This window comes from Mesocricetus auratus, unplaced genomic scaffold, assembly GCF_017639785.1.
Source record: "Mesocricetus auratus isolate SY011 unplaced genomic scaffold, BCM_Maur_2.0 Super-Scaffold_100024, whole genome shotgun sequence".
In the NCBI taxonomy this organism is placed as follows: domain Eukaryota; kingdom Metazoa; phylum Chordata; class Mammalia; order Rodentia; family Cricetidae; genus Mesocricetus; species Mesocricetus auratus.
In genome coordinates this window covers 25,421,359-25,443,463 of record NW_024429205.1, presented here as the reverse complement: position 1 = coordinate 25,443,463, position 22,105 = coordinate 25,421,359, and the positions used below count along the sequence as shown (strand labels likewise).

Below are 22,105 nucleotides of genomic sequence, written 5' to 3'. Positions count from 1 at the left end.
CCCTCATGAAAGGCCTCACCCTCCCTGGGGAGTGGATCAGAGATGGGGGGGGTCCGGTAGGGGACATGGGTGGATGGGAGGGAGAGGGAACTGGGATTGAAATGTAAAATAAGATTATTTCTAATTTAAATACTAATAAAAAGATAAAAATATTAATATTACAAAGACATGAACTATTTAGCTGTGACAAAAATGAAGGAATTTTAAATGACAATTGCTAAATGACAGAAGATAATCTGAAAAGCCTACATACGCCTGTCTAGCTCCAACTAAAGTGTTTTCCATAAAATGCAAAACTGTGGATTGGAGCTGGAGATAATAGAGAAGGCTGTGAGTATGTGAGCTAGGGACACCCAGAGGGTCCCTGTGGCTCAATTTTGCTATGAACCTAAAGTTAGGCTGTGAGTATGTGAGTTAGAGACACCCAGAGGGTCCCTGTGGCTCAATTTTGCTATGAACCTAAAGTTTCCCTAAAAAAAAAATAGTTTACCTAGCAGTTATATAAGCAGAACCATAAGTTAAACTATCACAAATTCAATGTCTAAAAATGGAAATCTGTTAAATGTGCCTATCCAAAAGCAACAAGAAGAGGAAAAGGTTCATTTGGCTTACACTTCACCTCTTAGTCCATCGCTGAAAGAAGTCAAGGCAGGAACTCAAACAGGGCAGGAAGCTGGAGGCAGGAGCTGATGCAGACCATGGAGGATGCTGCTTACTGACTTGCTCATCATGGCTTGCTCAACCTGCTTTGTCATAGAACCCAGGTCCACCACCCTAGGGATGGCCCCACCTATGATGGGCTGACCCTTCCCCCATCAATCACTAATTAAGAAAATGCTCTGCAGGCTTGCCTATAGTAAGTCTTTGTAGGAAACATGTAAGTCCTTGTCCTCACAGATAAGCACTAGGGACACCAGGAATGTTAAACACACAGGGATGTCTCTTCAAAGTGAGAGATGTGACTAATAGCCTGGTGACCTCTGTGCTATCTGTGTGGGGGACATGCCAGCTCCCCCAGACCCTTATCTTGAGCTTATTTATCTCAATCAATCTATATTAGCATCTTCCCCCAAAGCGCTTATCATGAATGTACTTGTCCTAAGCCTGCTTCCCAGTTAATCTATAGAGCCTATCTTTATGAAGGATGCCACTTGTATTTAAATGAGTTTCAATGTAGACATGCCTTAAGCTCTGTTATGCAGATGGAGTTGAGTTAATTATCATCAGGAAAGTTTTTCCTGAATTGTGCTGTGCCTAAAATTACCCAGCGTCAGACTGTGTAAGTTTGAACCAACATCGGCTACTGAGTCCTGTTGAGCCGGACTGCCTTCCTGCCATTAGCAGACTGACGCTCTGCTGGCCCTGGTGTTTGCCGAGACTCTCACACAGCCTTATGGAGGGACTGTCTGAAATCACTCCTGCCTGTGTCAAGCTGACATAAAATTAGACCGCACAAGTCAACTCGACATACAAAACATTTTAGGATAGAACTTTTCCTTTTTCGGTGCATCCCCAAGATCTCAGATTAATAAATACCACAAGTATAAAATGTATTACAAACTTAAAAATGTCCCACAGACTTCATCAATTTAGACACTTTAAAGTTCAGTTTCGATAAAAATTTTCAACGTCTCTTTTAAATTCCAAAATCCCCTTTAAAAATTCAAATTCTCTCAAGCATGAGATCCTATAAAATCAAAACTAAGTAAATACATGTAAACTTCAAGAGGAAAAAGCCAGAGCACAGCCACCCTCTTAACGAAGCAAAACCATACTCCAAGGGTGTGTATAATTCAGTGCTCAATGTGGGGTTCACTCATGATCGTCTGGACTCCTCAAAGGGGCTTGGGTCATTTCTCCAGCTCTGCCTTCTGCAACATACACGGCTTGTCTTCTAAGTTTGGACCAGGTCCACTGCATTCCTGCTGCTCTTTGTGGTGGTCATCCCACGGTACTAGTATCTCCAAGATGCTGAGGTCATCTACTGCAACTGGGCTTCACTTTCACCAACGGAGTCTCCTGGGCTCTCTTCATGGCGAAAAGTCTCAACTTTTCTCCACAGCCCTTCAATCCTGGAGTTTCCACTGCTTCTCCAGCTTGGCTTTCACCAATGGCTTCTCCTGGCCTCTCACAAGGCCAGGTCTCAGCCGTTCTCATTGACCCCCTCATGCCTTCAAAACCAGCATTGCCTGGGAGTCTCTTACACATGAGCAAGTTTGGCTGCCAGCACAAGGCACAACCTTGGCCACCTCCGAGCACAGCTTGCGTGTGCTGACTCTGAAGAAACACTTCCCAGAAGATTTCACCACAGTGATGCAGGCCTCTTCATAATCACAATTCTTCAGTACCAGCTGACCAGCCGCCACAGACACTTCATAATCACAAACAATTCTTCAGTACCTGCTGACCAGCCGCCACAGACGCTTCATAATCACAAACAATTCTTCAGTACCTGCTGACCAGCCGCCACAGACGCTTCACACAAGTGACCCAGTACAGGCTTTGCTCCTCTCTGCAACTTCACAAGCCAGGCCTCCATTGCCTCTGTTGCTTTTCAACACCCTTACCTTTGGTGGCGCACGCCTTTAATCCCAGTACTCAGGAGACAGAGGCAGGCAGATCTCTGTGAGCTCGAGGCCAGCACGGTCTACAGATTTTCGTGCCAGGACAGCCTCCAAAGCTACACAGAGAAACCCTGTCTCGACAAAACAAAATAAAAATTTGTGTTGATTCTTTGGGAATTTCACATCACGCACCCCAACCCCACTCATACTCCAGTCCTTCCATACCCACCCTCCACTCTTGTAACCTCGCCCCCAAAAGAAAATTTTAAAAGTTAAAAAGAAGAAAAGTCTCACTGACTCCTCTGAGCAAGGACCTGTGTCTCTAGCAATGAAAAGCAAGCTTCTCTCACACCAGTCACAGCTGTCGCATGCCCAGTCCTGCCCCCCCCACACCACTCCTCCCTCCCCCTCTCCTGCCTCTCCATCACATGTTCTGTTCACAGCGGAAGTGGCGCTGGAAGGCGCAGTGTGCCACACAGTACACCCTTTTGCCTGAACAGCTTTACTTGCAAATGTTCATTGCAATGAGTCATCGGTCTGGTTCAGGGCCTCTGGCTTCTGCTACACCATTAACCCTGGGCTCTCTCCAAGACTCCCCTTGAACGTCCGGCTGTTGCCCCGAGTCATGGATACTCTATGGCTACAGTCCCAGAGGACTGGTCCCCTCACATGTTCGGACAGTTCTCCTGCAGTAACGCAGTGGGGGGGCAGTTCTCCTGAAGTAACGCAGTGGGGGGGGGGCAGTTCTCCTGCAGTAACGCAGTGAGGGGGGGACAGTTCTCCTGCAGTAATGCAGTGAGGGGGGGACAGTTCTCCTGCAGTAACGCAGTGGGGGGAGATGTGGCCGGTTCTCCCTTGGCCACATCACTGCTGGCACTGAAGGTCATGGAGGGGCAGGGACTGCTCATCATGGCACTCGGACATCAATGGGGCTTCAGTAGTAGCCCAGAACTTGGACATCTGCATGACCTTTGGTAGTAACCTAGGCCTAGGACATCAACAAAGACCCAGGCTGTTGACAAGGGAAGTCAATGCAACATGGAATATAACATATTTATTTACATACAAGCTGAGAGGACAGAAAGCATGGCAGGCTTCCAGAGGAGGAGAGAGCTTCTTTTTCTCTTTCACTTCCTTTCATCCTCACCTGTGCTAAATTTCCCTATCTCCGCCCCTTTTGGGCGGATAGCTTTGTGGGATTCACCTGTACAGGCTGTGGTAGGACCATGGACCCAGACATGGTTTTAAGTGGCAGCACTGGCCACTCAGGTCAGTTTGGCCCCCTTCAGAGGCAGCATGGCCCCCAGACATCAACATGGCCTCAGGAGGCTCAGGAAGGAGCTCAGGCTCCTCACAACTGGCCTGTCCCCTACCTTGTGTCTCCACTTCTGCCTCTCTGCAGGGTGTGAGCTGTTCTGCTTCTCTTTCTGTCGTTCCCATCCCTCCACCACACACGTTTTCACTGTTGTAACTCCTGCCACCCTGGACTTCCGGCCTGTGCAGGTGCTTGGGTGTCTTCTGGCCCCAGTCTTCCTCTTATCCTCTAAACTCCCACCAAACAACACATTGAGCTCTCAACACTCAGTGGCTTCTAATCCAAAGTCCTCCTGTAGTCCTCCCCAAAATGACGCGGTCAGCTCTGTCTTAGAAACACCCCACTATCCCAATACCAACTTGTCTTAGTTAGGGTTACTGTTGTCATGATGAAACACCATGACCAAAAGCAACTTGGAAAGGAAAGGGTTTGTTTGGCTTACATTTCATGTCACTGTACACCATGGAAGACACAGGACAGGAACCTGGAGGCAGGAGCTGATCCAGACACCATGGAGGATGCTGCTTACTGGCTTGCTCCCCATGGCTTGCTCAGCCTGCTTTCTGTTAGAACCCAGGACCACCAGCCCAGGGATGACACTACCCACAATGGGCTGGGACTCCCACACACATAAATCACTAATTAAGAAAATTCCCTACATGGGGTATCCTCTCAGATGACTCTAGCCAATTGGCTAGAGTGTCAAGTTGACATAAAATTAAACAACACAGTGACATATTGATGTGGGAAGTCCTGTGATTATGTCAATAAAGCACTGTTGGGCCAATAGGGAACCAAGATAGGTGGAACTAGGAGTCCAGGAGAACTCTGGGAAGGAGAAACACAGAGAGTCAAGATGTAACGCCATGGGGTAGGAAGCCCAGAACTATTCTCCGGTAAGAGAAATACTTAGATTAACAATTATGGGGTAATTACTAAAGTCAGAGCTAGCCAGTAAGAAACAAGCAAGGCCAACAGCTTCATAATTAATATAGCCTCCTGTGTGTTTATTTGGGACTGATGCGACTCTAGAACCAGGCTGGCGGGAAGGCTTCTCTCAAGGAAAAGGCTTCTCTTTACAACATATGCTTTATAAAGAAGGAGGAGGAAGAGGGAGGGAGGGAAGGACGGGGAAGAGGAAGAGGAGGGGAAAGGAAGAGGAGAAGGATGACTAGGAAAAGGAGGAGGAGGAGGAGGAGGGAGAGGAAGAGGAGGAGGAAGAGGAAGAGGAAGAGGAGGAAAAGGAAGAAGAGGAGGAGGAAGAGGAAGCAGCAGCAGCTGTGATGAAATGTTTTGCATGAGATCCTAGGCTTGATCTCCAGGACTCAAAAAAGAAAAAGATAAAAATTAAAGTCTGTATTTTAAAATCCTACTACAAAAAGTTCTGGATTTTTTTCTTTTGGTCTCACAACAATATAAATCTACTTAGAATGGTTAAAATGATGAATTACATATATATATGTGGAGAAATAGTGGGGGACATCATGAGTATGTAGAGGCAGGAGATGTGGACAGTCATATATAAACTCACAATTTACAAAAGTGTGTCAGGCACAGTGGTGCACACCGATGACCCCAGCATTTGGAAGGACAGGTCAGGAAGAGTTTGAGCAAGACCCTCCCACATCTCCAAAAGAATGCAAGGTAAGAAATAAAGGTAAACAATGTGAAAGCCAAAGCAAAAACAGTATAAAAAGAAATACACAGAGATAAAAAGAATTCCATTACAAAATATAGAGGTCTGGACAAGTGAAGTGCTTGTCATTCTCATATGAATTCGCATGCTCTGCAGCCACATTAAACACAACACTGCATGCACCAGTGCAAATATGCACCTATAATCCCAACACAAGGGCAATGGTGACAGCAGACTTCCTTGGGCTTACTGGACAGCCAGAGTAGCCAATTAGCAAGCTCTAGGTTCAGGGGGGGAAAAAATCTCAAAAAAAAAAAAAGAGGGGAGGTCGGGGGAAGGACGGGGGGGCTGGGTCGAGATGTGATATGTGAGAGAAGAATAAATACGTTGGGGAGCAATTAAGGAAGAAAACCAATGTCGACGTCTGGTTTACACACGTATGCACAGAAAAAAATAGATAATTACAATTTTATAAATTGCTCTATTTTTAATTTGAATAAAAGAAATTTTAAATATGTTGTAAGACTGTGGAGGAGCGTCTTCAGTAACGGTCACCATGTAAGGAAGCATAACCAAATGAAGACGGCATGACACAGAGGAGCCGTGGAGACGTGAGGAGAGCCGGTGCCAGATCGGAGTCTCCATGCGCACCATCTCGGTCATACCAGTTTTCTCCTCTAGAGCCTATTTTTCCCACTGAGACATGGGAGATCAGCACTTGTGCAACTATGTTTGATCAAGTATGAGCCGGACGAAATAACATGTTAGAAATGAATGTGTGGCCATGAGGGGTCAGTCTGTGTTCAGATAGTGTCACTAAAATCAGGGACTGTGAGGATTGCCAACACCTGCAGCTGTCTGAGCCGACCCGAGTCTGGGGAACACCAAATGACTCATGACGGAGCCCCTGCTACCTGGAGGCCCTCTAATTTGGCGCCAAGGCCCAGGGTATTGGCTGCTTCCTAACCTTTGTCTACAGACACACTGCCTGGACATGCTGCCCACACCCCTCCCCCTCTACACCCTCACATAACTCGGGTTGCATGTCATGTGGACCGATTGGACAATAACTTGATATGACCTTAGCTGATTGGTTAGTGTATGCATATATGCCAGTGAACATACACACTAAACCAGATCTGCACCTCAATGCGGGTCTCCTGAGTCTGCTTCCCAGGGAACTCATCATGACTTGGTTCTCTCAACCCTCCCCCACCGAGCAACAGGCGACAGCCAGCAGAAACCCCACAAGGCTGGGCAGACAGGGGGCCCATGCTCTTAATCCCAGCCTGGTCTACAGAGTGAGTTCCAGAACAGCCAGGGCTACACAGAGAAACTCCAAAAACAAAACAAAACAAAAAATTTGTGATCAAAGCATCTTGAGAGAACAATGTAATTGCCTCCTGGAGACTATAATCCACAATAGCATTTTAAAGGCTTTTAAAAACTTGCAATAAAGAAAACTTTGTTTAATTTGCTTCATGAATCTATTGGACTCCGAGTTCTCATTACCATTTTGGTTTTTTAACTTTTTTAAACAACTTCTGAACTGGGGCTCTATGGAAAGGGTAAGAAAACATTACCCTTGGGTAAATTCCTTTATTATATAAAACTCCGCAGCTAATCTGGGCTTGGGGTGCACACCAGTGATCTCAGAACTCAAAAGTCTAAGGCAGATAGATCAGGGATTCAAGACCGTCCTGAGCAACATGGCAAGATCCAGTCTCAAAGAAACAAGAACAGCAGCAAGAGCAATCAGCGGAAATGACAAAACGCACAAAACCTCCTCAGCAGCCACAACACACAGACCACCGTCCCCGGGCGGAACCCTGAGCCCTGCGAAACACGGGGACTCAAGTCATCCACTTCTGTGGCTTCTTTCCCTAGTATTATAATGAAATTACAGCATAAGAAGTCACTTAGTGCCAGGTCATAAATGGCATCTCAGAAATAAAATTCTCATAGGACAAACGTTTCAAAGCACAGCTTGTATTTACAGAATTGCTTTTTGTCTAAAACTCTCTTATGCGGCACGAGCAACATAACAGATGAATTCTTATCTGAGAACAGATGAAAATGCACAGGACTGCTGCCCAAGTGTCATCCTGTGTTCGATCAGACGGCAGGGCCCACTCAGACTGCCCTTGCTAAGCTAATAGTCCATCTTCCCCATGTGAGAGAAATCGACCTGGCTACGGAAAACATAGGTGCTATTTCACAGCTGTAAACTAATTTTCTCATGAATTTATGAACACAGCTGATGAGGGCCTCTATCTGTCAATGCCACGGTGCAGGAAACACTCACCCTCAGCAGCAGGGACCAGAGGAACTGATTAAAATTCAGTGTGTAAGCAGCGCCATCCATACATCATACAGTACTGAGAGGACCTCAGACTTTAATGTCCTAAAAAACCGTGGGAGCAGATGCCGCTGCTGGTTCCAGAGAGTCCTCAAGGAAACATAAATATAAAAGAGCAGTTACCCAAGAATGCTTAGGGGCCTTGTGGCAGCAAGAGACAAGGGGTCTTCACAGCACAGTACAAATATAAGGCACCAGGGAAAGTCTGGACTTATGAGAGCTATCAGCTATAGAAGAAGCTGGAGACTTTGGATTTCTCTGACAACAATTGTATATAGATTTTTTTCCCATGTGGAAATTATTCATTGGTCAGCTTACAGTCATTATACAGAATTCTTCCAATTAAGATTCCATGAGAAATCCAGGCTTCAGAATTAGCATTCTATGGGGCTTTGTCTCCCCAGGATCCTCACCACAGCTGGGCGGGGTGAGAGTACCCCTTTCCAGACCAACTTAAAATTAAGTTGCCATCTGCCATCATCAGGAAGTCATTACTGGCCATGCACCAAAGACACTTCTTCAAGGCCATTGTAGAATACCTGCTGCATTGATTAATGAAAACCTGGTAGTCATTACATTTCTGGTCAGTGACAAAAATACCTAAAAGAAATAACTTAGGAGAAACCAGGATCTTCCTAGAGGGGGCGGGGCCTCAGTGGTTAAAAGCACTGCTGCTCTTCCAGAGGGACCAGAGCCTGTGTCCCATCACCCATATGGGACAGCTCATAGTCGGCTGTTACTACAGCTCAAAGGATCAGACACCATCTTCCAGCCTCTTCAGGTACCCACATACAAACAGCACAGTGAGTGCGCGCGCGCGCACACACACACACACACACACACACACACACACACACACACACACGACTCACAGCTTTAAAGGGTTTCAGTTCATCATGGTGGGGAGGCATGGAGGATTTCATGTTGATGAGACCACGTATTAGCAGGGAGGGAAGGGAGAGTAGGAAGGAAGGAGATAGAGGAGGAAGAAAGGGAGGAAAAGAGTAGAAGAAAGGAAGGAGTGTTATCGCAGAAAAAACTCTGGTCAAGAATAGACTTCACTCCTGAATACGGAGGCATGGGGGGAGGTGGGGGATGGTCAGGGTTCATTCCTAGGTCACAAACGGACTTTGGGAGCCCTTTCCCTATGGAGGGATACTATTGCAGCCCAGATACAGAAAGGAGGGCCTGGGCCCTCCCCCAATGATGTGATGGACTTTGATGACCCCCAGTGGAGGGTCTCACTATCCCTGGGGAGTAGGTGGGGGGTTGTTGGGAAGCATGGAAGGATGGAAGGGCAAGGGAATGGGGGAGGATGGATATGTAAATAATAGTGTTTCTAAAAATAATAAAAATTGTTTTAAAAAAATAGACTTCACTGCTTGATGCTGCAATGATAAACGGCACACTTACTGAAAGTAAAAATAAGTATTTATTGTAGAAATTGCTCACAAGAGACAAACAAGTAACCCAGATGAGCCGAGTAGTTTTCCGCCACCGAACTGGAAGCCGGAAAGCCGGAAAAAGAGAGCAAGACTTCCATTGTTCAGTCTTTTATACCTTCCTCCGTAATGCCCCTAGCCATGCCCAAAAGTGGGCCTGGCTAGTGACGTAGTTCACCGCCTACATCCGTATACGTCTTTAGTCATGCCTAAAGTGGGTGTGTTATCGGTGTGGTAAACCGCCCTTTTATTACCTCATCTGTATGCGTCTCTAATAAGTCTCATGGCTAATGGTGGAGTTCTGTTTTCCTCCTACAACTGCTGAACAAATTGGGAGCACAGCGAGGGATGGGGGGAGAACATGAGGAATCAAGAAGATTGAGTCAGGGATGAATAGAGGAGAGCAAGAAAAGAGAAACCTTAATAGAGGGAGTCATTATAGATTTAAAGAGAAATCTGGCTCTAGGGAAATGTCCAGAGATCTACAAGGATGACCCCCCAACTAAGAATCTAAGCACTAGTGGAGAGGCTACTTTAAATGCCCTTCCCCTGTAATGAGATTGATGACTACCTTAAATGCCATCCTAGAGCCTTCATCCAGTAACTGATGGAAGCAGAAGCAGAGATCCACAGCTAAGCACTGAGTCGAACTCTTGGAATCCAGTTGTAGAGAGGGAGGAGAGATGAGCAAAGGGGTCAAGACCAGGCTGGGAAAACCCACAAAGACAGCTGGCCTGAGCAAGTGGGAGCTTAAGGATCCCAGTCTGATAGCTGGGGAACCTGCATAAGACCAAACTAAGCCCCCTGAATATGGGTGTCAAGAGGCCTGGGCAGTTTATAGGACCTTGGCAGTGGAACCAGTATTTATCCCTAGTGCACGAATGGACTTTGGGAGCCCATTCCCCACAGAGGGATACGCTCTTAGCCTAGATACACGGGGGAGGGCCCAGGCCATGCCCCAAATGACTTGACAGACTTTGATGATCCTTCATGGAAGGCCTCCCCCTCCCTGGGGAGCAGATGGGAGATGGGATAGGAGGGTTCCATGGGGGGGCATGGAAAGATGGGAGGGAGAGGGAACTGAGATTGATATGTAAAATAAGATTGTTTATAATTAAAATTATACATACATACATACATACATACATACATACATACATACATACACACATACATCTCCAGCCAGCCAGTCAAATGCTTTGAGCATCCCTAGGAAGCGTGCTGTCCTTAAGCCATGTTTAAGAGATGGGTGGAGCTGGGCGGTGGTGGCACACGCTTTTAATCCCCGTACTTGGGAGGTGGAGGCAGGTGGATCTCTGTGAATTCAAGGGCAGAGAGAGAGAGAGAGAGAGAGAGAGAGAGAGAGAGAGAGAGAGAGAGAGAGAGAGAGAGAGAGAGAGAGAGATTAACTGAGATGTCACATTTGAGAAAAATGAGGTGTTTTCCCCATTAATTCTTCTTGTCTCCTCATCCTTTCAAACCCCTTCCCCTGAAATGGTCTCCTTTCTATTTTCATAACCTGCTGTTGTGTAGCAATTTTTTTCTAGGTTCAAACATTTAATCCTTGAAGAAGACTTATTAAGTCTTGGGAGTAAAAAACTCAAAGTTGCAGGAAGTCCCTGAAACCAGATTCACAAGGCATCTCCTTCCTCAGGGTTACACAAGCACTAAGGGTGGCAGAACAGAGAAGACTCTGACCTATTGATCTGTCTGCAAAGCCCACAGCAAGTTCCAGGGATCCAGCTTTCTTTCATACATCATCACGATGTTGGAGTGAGCTTTGTTGATGCAGCAACCTTTGAGTCATCTATGTTCCTGTGAATAACCTCAATAAAAATCATTGGTTCAGGGGGGGGAGGGCTCGGGAGGAAGGGAGGGAATGGGAGAGGGACCTGGAACTGACTTGTGAAGCAACCTTGTTTCTTATCTAAATTTAAACTGGAAAATAAAATTTAAAAAAAATCATTGGTTCACCAAGACAGACAGACACATGATGGGGGATGTCCTTCTGTATATATGTTTGTCTTATTGATTGATACATAAAACGCTATTTGGCCTATAACCAATAGAGGCAGGAAGATAGGCAGGACTATGAGATAAGGAGAATTCTGGGAGAGAAAGGAAGGGAGGTGCCAGGAAGAGTCTCCATGTAGCTGAGGAAGAAGTAACAGGTTTGGACCCTTCTCTAGTAAGATAAGACCATGTGGAAATACTTAGATTAATAGAGATGGGTTAATAATCAAGACAGAGCTAGCCAGTAAGAAGCACTAGCCATCAGCCAACAGTTTCAAATTAATATAAGTCTTTGTGTGCTTATTAGGGGCTAACGGCTGGAAAGAACAGCCAATAACAGATACATACACGCACAGGGGTTGGGGGGCTTTCACATGAGTGTCTTTCCTCTTTTAACCCTCCTTCAGCAAAAAGAAAAATTCCTACTCACTAGAATTATAAGCAAAAGAAGAATACAGACATAACTTTGGTTGGCAAAAAGAGGATAAAAATTATTTTACTTCCTAAGATAATTTTTTTTGAGATGGGGTTTCACAAATTCCTGGATGACCTGGAATTATTTTGTAGACCAGGCTCACAGAGAGATGCCTACCTCATCTTCCTTGGTGCTGTGATTAAAGGTGTGTTCCACAATGTCTGACTTTATCCTAAAGTAACTTTTTCTTTACCTTCTCAGATTAATAACTGAAGACTGCAGTCTAAACTGACAGAATTCATATAAACAGAATAAAAGTCACACAATTTTATTGACAATGTGGTGGTTTGAATGAGGTAGTCTCCGACATTTGAATACATGGTTTCCAGTTGGTGGCACTATTTGGGACATCATGTAGGAGGAAATGTGAATTTAGGGTCGGGTTTTAGAGATTAAAGACTCATATCAATGCTAGTTCACTCTGACTGCTTCCTGCTGGTGGTTCAAAATGTAAATCCTTGGGTTCTGGCTACAGCCACCATGCTTCCCTTCTAATATCATGGACTCTAACCCTGAATCATAAATTGAAATAAACTCTTTCTTCTGTAAGTTGTCTCAGTCGTGGTGCTTTATCACAGCAAGAGAAAGCAAGCTAAGACACAAGTCCCTTGCCACCGTGACACAAAAGCAGAGTCATCTTGAAAGTGGGAAAACTCCACTGAAAAATTACCTCCATCACATGGGCCTGTAGTCAAGTCTGCAGAGTATTTTCTTGATTGAAGTTTCTTTTTCCAAAATGATTTTGGCTTAAGTCAACCTGACAAAAGAAAACAGCCAGCAAGACAGTAACACTTTTGTTTGCCCAGAGGTTTCACAGAAAAGAAATTGAGAACCTAAAGAAGTAATCAGACATCAAGACTTACGCCATTTTAACAAAGAAGAGGAAATTTTGGAGTAGTACACAAAGGAAGGGGGACTGAGGCTTTAAGGGATTTACACCAGAGCTCAAGGACTGGGAAATACTGAAGACAGCTGGTATTCAGGAAGACCTATTTGTGCAGAGTCATTGCAGTACGGTTCTCCAGGCTCCAGTGATAAATGTCTTTGTCCTCATCATGGTACAGGAGAAGGGACAGATTTATGTCTCCCCTGCTAGGCAGGCAGCACAAGAACACAAAACACTTCTTTGTCTGCATCTTCTCCCTTGCCTTTATTTTTAAACAATCAATAATACCAGCGTGGTGTGTAAATTTTGGAATGTTGAACCATGATACCTTTAAAAAGCATAAGTTTTTCTATTTACTAGTTTGGGATTTTTACCACTGCTTTGGGGGATATAGGTATGCATAATTAACATGGGGAAGATAATGTCTTTTTATTGTTTAGCAACAGCAAAAGAAGAAGAAGAAGAAGAAGAAGAAGAAGAAGAAGAAGAAGAAGAAGAAGAAGAAGAAGAAGAAGAAGAAGAAGAAGAAGAAAGAAAGAAAGAAAAAAATTAACAGAAACCAAGAAGGCAGGCAATGATAATGGCTCTCACCAAACAATAACATATAATTTTCCCTCTGGTGAACCATTGCATTTAGGAGATCCTTTTCTGTTTTCTTTATATCTTTGCAAGCAAAAAACAGAAAAGAGGTGTATATGTGAATCTTTGTAACAGTTAAGTTTTCAATGCAACTCCATAAATTCAAGCCAAGACAATTCAAGCAGATCTTGAGAATTTTCAGATTGTTATAACTTGAGATTGGTTGATAAGAGGATCCTGGAGCAACTCAGACACCATGTTATTGGAACTATTTATTTTTAATGTGCTGAGATGGAATCCAGGGTTTTGTGTATGCAGGACACACATTTTGCCACTACCCAACATGTGCAATCCTGAATATCTTTTTGCTAAACACTAAATACAACTTCCTAATTTAAAATTTATCTCTTGTTTGATCCACTAGTGAAGGAACATCAGAATGCCTCGGCCTTAGATATGCATTAAATTTGGTACTATAGAATGGGTTTTTATTAAATGTTGTAAAACACATTGATTAACCAGTTCCTGGGTTTTTCCTATTGCTTTCACAAATGAGGACATTAATTATTGTGTTTCCCAGACTCACTTCAAATCTACATCCTTATTTGTCAGTCCCCTGGTAGCTAAGATTTCAAACACTCTCCAGTTTGCCCAGTTAATGAGAGTGAGTGCCTCAACTGACTAGATGGGACAAGGTTTCTGTGTAGCTTTGGAGCCTGTCTTGGAACTCGCTCTGTATACCAAGCTGGCCTCGAACTCACAGAGATCCACCTGCTTCTGCCTCCCAAGTGCTGGGATTAAAGGTGTGCGCCACCACTGCCTAGCAGCACAAAACATTTTTAAGGGACAGGCTATAAGGATCACAGATGAGAGGTGAACCTTTTTTCAGTGAAGTACACGCTTGTACTAAAGAATGGTACTTCTAAGGAGAATGCATATGTTGCAGGTAGGTGAAAAGTTCTGGGAATCCTTGCCTAGCCTCAGGAAATATGCACGTGTCTGAGCATAGCAGCTGGGCCCCTAGAGAAGAGTAGGGTTGAGGGACTTAGCAGGGATGACAACTGACACCCCCATTTTTCCAATCCCCTACTTACACCCCCATTTTTCCAATCCCCAACTCACACCCCATTTTTCCAATCCCCTAGGCGTACTCAGACATTCTCTGCTTTGCCTGTCTGCTTACACACATAGCAGTTGCTTCTCTGAGTTAATGTCTTTCTAATAATACCTTGCAAAAGCAGCTAATGGCAACTCACATTGGTTTCTAATATTCTGTTTCTCACAAGGGTGCTTACAGCAAGTACCATCAGATTATGTGATATTTCTCCCGTGTTATTACAAGGACTGTTTTTATACCTGCTTTGCAGCTCCATAACACAGACTGGAGACTCTGCCAGTCTCCAATCTTCATCCACATACTAAGACTTTAGATTCCTTCCCTCAAAACACTTAGAAATATTGACTTCTCTCTTCTCGATGCTTGTATGAACTCCCCCACTGTCAGGTCCCATTTACTAGCTTATAAACATGCTCCAGTTACAAAAAGTAAAATAAATGGAATCTCTCGGATCTTGGAATGCATGTACTCATTTAGCAATACACCTCTTATTCTTGCCTTTGCCTCATCAGAATCAAACGTCTGTAAAGAGATAACATAGTGGGTAAAGAACTTAACAAGCAAGGTAAGCATGAAGATCTGAGTTTAAATCCCCAGAACCCATATAAACCTGGACATGATAGTACAGACATGTGTGATTGATCCCGGCACTCCCATTAGGAGATCTGAAACAAGAAATTCTCCAGAGTTCCTGGATCAGCTAGCCTGGTGTATGCAGCAGTGAGGAAGAGAGCCCATCAAAAACAAGAAGGAAGGCACATCAACATCAGAGGGTGTTTTCTTACCTCTAAACTTGTGCTGTTGTATGCTCATGTGCATGCATGAACACCACACACACACACACACACACACACACACCACACATACCATACACACACACCACACACACCATACACACACATAAACACACACCATACACACACCTACACATTCCATGTTATGATAATATACATGGGAACCCTGGCAGATCCCATGGCAGGCAAGGGTGACTGAGGCAGGGACAAACATGCCAGCAGACAGAGCTTAAGTGAGAAGTTTCATTAGAAGGGGGAGGGAAGGGGGAAGGAAAGAGGGAAGGGGGAAGGAATGAAGAGACACAAAGACAGAGAGGACAGAAGAGAAAAGGGAGATGGGAAAAGTCCTGTCTGCCCCAGGGGAACTGCAGGAAAGGGGGTGGTGGCAAGAGAGTGTAAGTGGGCAGGGTCTTTCTTTTAAAGGGGTCCTTTGCACCTGGGCTGACCAGGGTACTGCCTGAGTGCATTCTGCCAGGTGACAGGTGCAGGCCACCATAATGCTTGAATCCTTACACACCACACCACACCACACACACACACACACACACACACACACATACACGCATACACACACATACACACATGCACACACATACACAAATACACACACATACACACATGCACACACATACACACATGCACACACACACACACACACACATGTAGCAGCAGCATCCTCAGTCTTACTTTCTGCCTTGTATGCACCATAATGAGTTCTGATGTTACTCTTGCTTGCCCTGTTATGCCAAAATAGCTCTTCATAAGTTTATCGATGACTGTGTAATCCATTTGATTGGGCATTTTAAAATGTCTCCACCCCATTGTGACTGGAACACTAGCTAACCCTAACTGCACTGAGGAGGTCAATGAGCAGAGACAAGAGCTGGATCCTTAAGCTGCTCTTGATGGTGAGAACCGGGAAATCTGAGAAGGCAGAGGACTAGAAAACTGTCTTCCATCTCACCTCTAGCCATCAGATAACACAGGGAAACCAAGCCAAGGACAAAGACACCCGATCACCCCAGGGCTCAGCCTCGCCTGTCTGCACCGAAAGCCACATTCTGGGGCTTGTGATGTCTGCCCTTCTCTCATTATCCCTGCTAGCGCTATTCTTCACTCTGTGGGTATTTGCACTCAGACACTATTTTTTTTCTTCCCTTAATTTTTTTATTAATTTATTTTTTACATTCCAATCCCAGTCCCCCCCCCCTCACTCCTCCCACTCCCTGCCACCTCCCATCTGCTCCTCAGAGAGGGTAAGGCCTCCCCTGCGAAGTCTACTAAGTCTGTCCCATCATCTCATTGAGGCAGGACCAAGGCACCGCCCCGCCCCCACACCCCTGTGTCTAGGCTGGGCAAGGTATCTCTCCATTTAGAATGGGCTCCACTAAGTGAGTTGTGCATTAGCGTTAGATCTTGGACCCACTACCAGTGGCCTCATATATTGTCCCAACCACACCATTGTCACCTATAATAAGACGAGTCTACTAGTTAAGTCTTATACAGGTTCCCCACTTGTCAGACCGAGTCACTGATCTCTCACTAGCTTGGGTCAGCTGATTCTGTGGGTTTCCTCTTCATGGTCTTGACTCCTTTGTTCATATTATTGCTCCTCGCTCACGTTGTCCAGGAGCTTGGTCCAATGGTTAGTTGTGGATTTCTGCTCTGCTTCCCTGTTTCTGGAAGAGGGTTCTAGCTTCTGGGGTTGTGGATTGCAGGCTGAGTACCTTTTGCTTTATGTCTGGTATCCACTAATCAGTGAGTAGTAGATTAGGCACTCTTGAAACACTGAGTCTTAGCATCTGTGGGCCCCAACCCTGTACTCCCCCAAGATAATTACTCCCAAGTGTTGACTCCATGAACTCTAAAATCGCCTGGGAGGTAGGCCAGAGGCCATGACTGCAGGGGCTTATATTGATTGGGTTAATAGAGGTGGAAGATCTACCCACCATGGGTGGTGCATTCCTTGCAATGGGATCCTGGACTGTGTAAGATGAAGAGAATGGTCTGAGCATTTTCATCATGCTCCATTCCCTGCCTCTGTGGACACAATGTGACCAGCTCCCTTGGGGTCCTGCTGCTATGACATCCCATCATGATGGACCATATCCTGGAATTGTGAATCAGAATAACCTTTTTCTCCTTTAAGTTACTTCTGTCCAGGTGGCTAACCAAGAGCAAATCATTAGCAATGTGGACATGTGTTGGAAGACTTTTGCTGATTGACAGAGGTCGATCTCCACATGACCTGGCAGCTTATCTCAACAGCTCAGCAACAGGAGACTCCCTTCGTCCAGCAGAACTTCCTGCTTCTACCTGCTGTTATCTGGGCCTGGAGGGCTGACCTTACCTGAAAGCTGTCTCTAAAGCAGATGCCTAATCTATCTTTAGCTTGAAACTTGACATAGATCCCTGCTTGAAGACTCCCTTGCTGCACACACAATAACTAAGGCTTGTGCTGGGAGTCTTATGACAGCAGCGTTCCACTTAATGAAAATCAGGGTTTGTCCCAGGCTCCCCAATCCTATATATTCCTTATACTCTGGAGTACAGTTGAGCTGATTCACTGAAGTCTGTGTCTCCAGAAAGCTGTCTCCATTGGTGCTCTTGGGCCACATACAAAGCTTTCTGTCACTGCTCCTGCCTTTTGCCCTCTCAACCTGGTGGCTGACAGGCCAAGAGGGAAAGAGATCCCCCACAGACACATTAAACTCTTAATAACTTGTATACACAGATTCCTTTTTACAGTTTTGAATACAAGAGTGCCCTTTATGATATAGAATATGAAAACTTCCCTACCTGTCCCTTCTATCTCCTATGACACACCCTACAAATTTAGATTGGTAGCTTTCCTACTGCAACTCTCTTCTCATTGCCTCCTGTGTCTCTCCCTTCATTGTTCCCTTTGTGGTCCCACCATTCCTGTCACCACATACACGAAAATGTACTGAAGTGTTCTTTTCCTGTCTTTAATGTTGCACTCATTCATCTGTGTGTCTATGTGTATATGTTGTATACTCACCCCAGACAGGGATCCCACAAGACACCAAAGTACAGATACCCCCAAATCCAACTTGGTGAACCAATGAGCTTTACTGGGGTGACTTAAAGGAATATGGGTGAGGGGTCACTCACAGGAGCAGAAATGACCCAAAGACAACTGCATCACTAAAGCCCACCCCAGAATGAGAGTCAGCTCACAAAATCTGGAAACCCAGAGCACACAGCACAGCTGAAGGCAGCTCAACGGGTCAGAAAGTGTCCCTTTTGGGTGGCTCAGTCAGTCTGAGCCTTTCCCAGGCAGCACGGCTGGTCTGTGTTTCTTCTAGTTGGCTGGCCAGAGCTTCTTCCAGGCAGCGGTTCCCTCAGTCTTCTCTTCAGCTCGGCTTGTCTGAGAGGGACTATCAGTAGTTTTTATATACTCTTGTGGAGGGAGGAGCCTAGTGAATCTGACCAGTTCCAGGGACTTCCTGAAGCTATTTTGAGTTGTCTACTTCCTATCTTAAGGAGGATCCTTGCAGGATTGAATGTTTTAACTGGGGAGGAAACTGCTAACAACAGTATGTGGCATGACCTGTGTGTGGAGGTCAGAGAACCATTTGGGGGAGTCATTTCTCTCTTCTACCATGTGGGTCCAGGAGACGAAACTCAGATCATCCAGCTTGACAGTAAGCACCTCTGCACACTAACTCATCTCACCAGCCCTCATTCCCTTCCTGTTTTCTCTCTTCCCATGATACCTTTCACATCCCAATTTCAAGTCCTATATGGAGGAAGTACCCGCATGCACATCTCCACCTTGGCCCTCTCCACTCAATTCCATTCTTTTATCCAGTTTTTCATTTGACAGATCCTAGAAAAAAATATTTCTACCTGTCCAAAAATGGATCGCATAATCTTGTTCCTCTGTGACTCCATGGTTTCAAATTATAGTTGTCAGACCAAAGCACCAGCTATTACTAGAGATTGGGGAGTCATTAGAGATGTAACTTTGTGTAGTCTTCGATCCAGATCTACTGAGCCAGAACCTGGACAGTGAGAAGAGAGCAATTTATGTAGGCCATGCTCGGTCAATAGCTCAGGTTTATTACTATCACTTACATTTTAAGTTAACCCATATTCCTTATTTATGCTCTGACACATGGCGGTACCTTTGTTAGCATGATGTACTCATCTCCTGATTCCTCTGAGTCTTACTGGTAACTCCATCCTTCCTCCCAGCATTCTCCTCGTCTGGCTTTCCTGTCTAACCATATTCTGTTCAGTTATTGGCCAGTCAGCTTCTTTATTTAACCAATCACAGTGACATATATTCACAAAGTGTAAAAGAATATTCCACAGCAGATCTGTGTTTTTCAAAGCCCCTAGCAACTCAGACATACACCAAAGTTTGGAAACCTCAGGACAATGAAAAATTTAACCTGTGTCAGTCACAGCAGGACTGGATCCTGGAGAACATAGTTTCTGACTCTGGTTTCTTCCAAGCAGAGAGATGATATTCTAAAGGACACAGAAGAAAAATGTCCATTATCAATACAACAAATACCCTAGAGTAGAAGTCTACATTTCTGTCTCAAAATTGCTTGAGAAGGGTTCATCTACAATAACCTTCCAATTTCTCTTCAAAGCTAAATTTATGTGACTTAACCCAGATTTTTTGTAATAATACAGCAACTCTCAAATATAATTGGTTCTTGCTTAAAATATGTTTTCACCTTATCTTTATTGTGTTTGTAAACAATGATCCTACTTGGATAATAATGAGAAATAAAATATAATTAATTCTAAGAATTGGAACTAAGATGTGCTGAGGACATTCAAAATTAGCAAGCTTATCTATCCAATCACAAATTCAAGCTTTCCCCAGAACTGGGATGTAAAAGCTTTATTTTACTTTAATTACCTTCTCTTCCTAGTACATTCCATATCAGTAACATCTCCACCCCACTGCTTGGACTTTCCTGGTGTCTAGTTGTGGATTGCAGAACAGGGGGCAGTCCCTTGAGGACACAAAACCCACAGAGCCATAAACCATCACAGGACAAAGCTGTTAATAGCAGTCAGTCAGCAAAAGCATTATTCATCCTACCAGAATAGCCAAGTTTTAAATAAACATGACTGACTTACAGAATAATCCAAGTGCCCAAAACATAATGCATTGCTGTATACTTACTTTTTTTCCTCTGCAAAGACTCACTTTATTCTTTCAGGAGAAAAAAAAATCTAGTTATGAGGAAGGGAAAGACTTTTTTGTCAACTAACAATCAATGCTATTGATGCATTTTGTGTGCACTTCATTGTAATAGGCAAGATGTATGGCATGTATGTTTAGCACAGGAGAAAAGTGATTAAAACATTCGATGCAAGCAATATAAAAATAAAACACAAATCAATGATACATTATGAAGCATTAGTCACGGAGTCGCCTGAGGTGGCTTCAAGGAATGCAGATTGAAAAACCTATCATGAGTGTTGTGGCCCTGGCATCCACATTGAAGTTTCTTAGACGTTTATGAGAAATCAGTTGAGTTGCATACCATCACCTTAAAAATCCAAGTGAGAGGAAATGTCATCTTAACCTGTACAGAGACTTCTCCTCCTGTGTGGGGCATCGGCCTTGTATGCAGCCTTGGCAACAGAGAAGAGAGCTGGGCAGCAGAGAGCAGAGCTGGGCAACAGGAACATCAACAGAGAGTACACTGAAGCAGCCTGTGCCGACATGCTGAGTGAACTTTGGGGAGACAACCAAAGAGGTCACCTCCTAAACTGTGTCCTGAAGGCTGAGCAAGAAGTGTAGGGAAAAGGGACCAGTCAAAGAAACTCACCCTTAGCAGAGCCAAAGAAACATGCTTTGGCCCTGTAACCAGAACTAAAGAAATGTACCCTGACCCTGAAACCAGTGCCAAAGGAACACACTTTGTCCCTGGAATCTGAGTCAGTGAAAGAAATGCACCCTGGCCCTAAAATTGGAACCAAAAGGCTAAAAAGGACCAGAGAAAGAAACACATTTTGGCCCTGAAACCAGAGCCAAATCTGACCCTAATCCTGTACAGAAAACTAACCAATCCCTGAGCAGAGCTCCAGCCAATCTGAGCTCAGCACTAAAATCTGACCAATCCCCACCCTTGAAGCCCTATATAAATCCTGTGTCTGTTCAGCTTGTGGCTGTTCGCGCTACCAGGCTGTCTTCTGCCACTCTGGAAGAGGGCAGCCACTCTCCTAGATTCTTCCTTCCAATAAAAGCTTTGGTGAGAAGCTTTCTCTTCTCTTCAATGAGCTTTGGGTGAAGATCTTCTTTTGCGGTGGTGACGGAGCAGAGGCGACCCTGGGCAGGGCAGAGCAGAGCGAGCAGGGCTGTAACACTTGCCCGAGACATCCTTCCTTTGGCAGAGCAGAGTTGTTACACACTTCCAGCTCTCCGCTCTCCAGGAGCAGAGCCTAACTGTAGCAACTTCGCCAGAGAAAGCAAAACTGCTACACTGGGCGAACAACCCCAGCTAGAAGACCCTGTCCTACTGAGAAGCCTTTCCCTGAGGCAAGGCTGTAAGCTGCTAAGCTTACTGCAACCTGTGGTGGTCATTGGCTCCCGAGCTCCAGGATACCTTTCTACCTGAGCTGTGTAACACTCAGTATCCTTGGCTCCAGAGCTCCAGGATACCTTTCCACCTGAGCTGTGTAACACTCAGTATTCTGTGGCTCCCGAGTGCCAGAATACCTGACCCACTCTTGTTCCATCCCCATCCAGCCCGAAATGCTTCCAAGAAGAATCTTCCAGACACTGAAGACAGAAGACAACTCCAGCCTGAGGAAACAATTTGCACAAAAGTATAGCTGTGCTTGGTAGCAGCCATCAGGTAAAGCAAGAAACTAGGTTCATTATCACTTACAGTCTTCCAGTTTATTTCAATTTAACTTTCACAAGCTG

The 22,105-nt window shown here is 44.9% G+C and overlaps 1 long non-coding RNA gene across 1 annotated transcript; it reads right to left on the bottom strand.

Annotated features, from left to right (window-relative positions):
• Window positions 1-18,254: 18,254 nt before the first annotated feature.
• LOC121133822 lies at window positions 18,255-21,097 on the bottom strand. The gene is made up of 2 exons (XR_005870819.1): window positions 19,602-21,097; window positions 18,255-19,208 (listed from the first exon to the last, which is right to left on the bottom strand). It is a non-coding gene; the product is annotated as an uncharacterized LOC121133822 (long non-coding RNA).
• Window positions 21,098-22,105: the final 1,008 nt, after the last annotated feature.